This window comes from Abrus precatorius, unplaced genomic scaffold (genome assembly GCF_003935025.1).
Source record: "Abrus precatorius isolate BTA unplaced genomic scaffold, Abrus_2018 Scaffold8, whole genome shotgun sequence".
Taxonomy (NCBI): domain Eukaryota; kingdom Viridiplantae; phylum Streptophyta; class Magnoliopsida; order Fabales; family Fabaceae; genus Abrus; species Abrus precatorius.
Window position 1 is genome coordinate 14,405,434 of NW_020874428.1, and position 2,839 is coordinate 14,408,272.

Below are 2,839 nucleotides of genomic sequence, written 5' to 3' on the forward strand. Positions count from 1 at the left end.
AAGTGATTCCTAACTATTTTCCATATAGTATTTTTAATACAAAATTCGTACTTTATTTTTACAGCGTTTGTTACCTTCTATTGTTCTTATTTCTTACTTGTACATGTTACAAATCTTCAAAATGAATTGTATGGCTCAACTAATTGTTAAATTGTGAAGTGGTAATTGAAAATAAGATCCTTGTGGATGATACTTGGGACTCATATTGATTTTCAAAATTTTATTACTTGCTACAACTACCTAGTACACTGCTAGTTAGTATTCCTCTGAATTTTCGTAACAAGTTTTTGGCGTCGTTGTCGGGAATCTTTATTTTTCAATATCATTAGTAGCAAGGAGATAACTAGATTGAGCTGTTTGTTTTCTGTTTTCTTTTCAAAATTCTATCTTTATTAATTGAATTTTGTATTACATTTTTTGCTAGTTTTTTTGTATACCTTTGCTGTCTAGTTCTGTATAAATTTTGTACCATTGTATTCTGGTAGTTACATGTTTAGATATTAGTTTTCTTTCTTAATTTCTTGTAGGATATTTTGCTAGTAATTCTTCTCCATTATATTGTTCTATATTCTGATAATTTTTCAAGTATTTTGCTATGTTTAGTTTTCTTTTTGTTATATGCGTGGAAAGAATAAAAATAAGATTGCTCTTGTGTTTGATCCAGACATAGGTAGAACATTAAGAAGGCTGAGAAACGAATTCAGAGCAGGAAATTCAGCAAGCAAAGAATAAGAATTAGAATCTACACCTTCTACTCCTAAATTGGAAGAACTTCAAATTCCTTCTCCTACAACACCAACACCTCAAGAGAAGATAATGGCTGAACAAAACATGATTAGATCTGTAGGGGATTACGCAGTACCTATTGTGCATGGATACAATTCCTCTATAGTCAGACCTACCATACAAGCCAACCATTTTGAAATAAAACCAACTTTACTTCATTTAGTTGAGCAAAATAAATTTTTCGGTTCAAATTTTGGATGACCCTAACTTATGTATCTCTAACTTTCTACAGCTTTGTGACACAATAAGGATGAATGGAGTAAGCAAGGATGTAATTAGATTGAGACTATTTTCATTTTCCTTAAGAGATAAAGCAAAGTGCTGGCTGCAATCTCAACCGCACGGAAGCATAACCACTTGGGCAGACCTTGTCAATAAATTCCTTATCAAGTATTTCCCACCGTCTAAAGCTGCCAAATTAAGAGGAGAGATTATATCATTTGTGCAGCAAGAAGGAGAATCTTTATATGAAGCGTGGGAGAGATATAAAGAGCTATTGAGGAAGTGTCCACACCATTGCATACCGGAATGGATGCAGCTGGAAACTTTCTATAATGGAATGAGTCCAACCACTAGAACTACGAGTGATGCAACTGCAGAAGGATCATTGAATACCAAATCATTAGAGGAAGCTCAACAAATTATACAGATGATGGCTTCATCTATGTATCAAAATTCTAATTCTAGACACTCTACAAGGAGTGGAGGGTATGAAGCTAAAATTCTTGAGACTTTCCTTGTGCAAAACCAGCTGTAAAACCAAGTGTTTTCGGAGCAAATTGTTGCATTAACTCAACGAATAAGCAATTTATAGGCTGCTCCAATTCAGAACATACAACTTAGTTGTGATTTTTGTGGAGGAAATCATGTTAATGGTGCATGTGATGCATCTACAAATGAACTTCAAGAGCAAATTAATTATATGAGAAATTTTTATAGACTACAACCTTCATTCTCACCTGGTTTTCAGTACTCTAATAGTAGAAATCAGTAATATTATAATTTGAATTCTCAAAATTATGCTCTACCTTTTTCTTGTACAAGTCTAGCAGCACAACAATCCTATTTTCAAGGGAATCCAGTCATTTAACCTCAAAGAAATAAAAAATTCTCTAAGCCTATGATTTGAAAGGTTGAATGAGATGGAGGAAACCATGCTGCAATTTATGAAAGTAACCCAAACAAGCTTCAAGAATCAAGAATCTTCCATGAAAAAGGTTGAAACTCAAATTGGACAACTGGCTGAGCAATTGTCCAACAAAGAAGATGGGAGATTTTCTAGCAATACAGTTGTTAATCCAAAAGAACAATGTCAAGCTGTAATGCCTAGGAGTGGAGTTGTTGTGGGGAGTTCCAAATCTGCTGAAAAGAAAGAAATAATTCTATTACAGAGGAGAAGTTAAAATTTGACTTGGATGAAGAAAAATTTACCTTGCTGAAAAGAGAAAATACTTAAGGAAGCAAATCAGCCTATTGATGAGGAAAAATACAAGAGACTTCCTTACCCTCAAAGAATGCCTAATCCAAAACAAGAAAAGTGATTTGAGAGGTTTCTAGATGTCTTCAAGAAACTTCAAATAAATATTCCTTTTGTTGAAGCACTTGAGCAAATGCCTTCCTATGCTAAATTCATGAAGGAGTTGTTATCTAAGAAAAGAAAGCTTAAGAATGATAAAATAGTCCCTTTGACTGAAGAATGCAGTGCTATTTTACAAAGAAAGCTCCCTTAAAAATTAAAGGATCTAGGTTCTTTTAGCATTCCAAGTTCCATTGGAAATTGTACCGTAAGGAAAGCTCTATGTGATCTTGGGTCCAACATTAATCTCATGCCTCTTGCTATCATGAAGAGACTTGGAATAGAGGAAGTCAAGCCTACTAGCATAACTTTACAATTTGCAGACAAATCTTACACATATCCTTATGCTATTGTAAAGGATTTGCTAGTTAAGATTGACCAATTTATTTTCTCTGCAAATTTTGTAATTTTGGACATGGAAGAAGATGCTGACATTCCTTTTGTAACGCTCCTAATTTTGTAATATTAATTATTGTT

General features: G+C 33.5%; 1 non-coding gene across 1 annotated transcript; it reads right to left on the bottom strand.

Moving 5' to 3' along the window:
• Positions 1–1,201: 1,201 nt before the first annotated feature.
• LOC113848583 lies at positions 1,202–1,308 on the bottom strand. The gene has a single exon (XR_003501848.1). It is a non-coding gene; the product is annotated as a small nucleolar RNA R71 (small nucleolar RNA).
• Between the last annotated feature and the right edge of the window lie 1,531 nt (positions 1,309–2,839).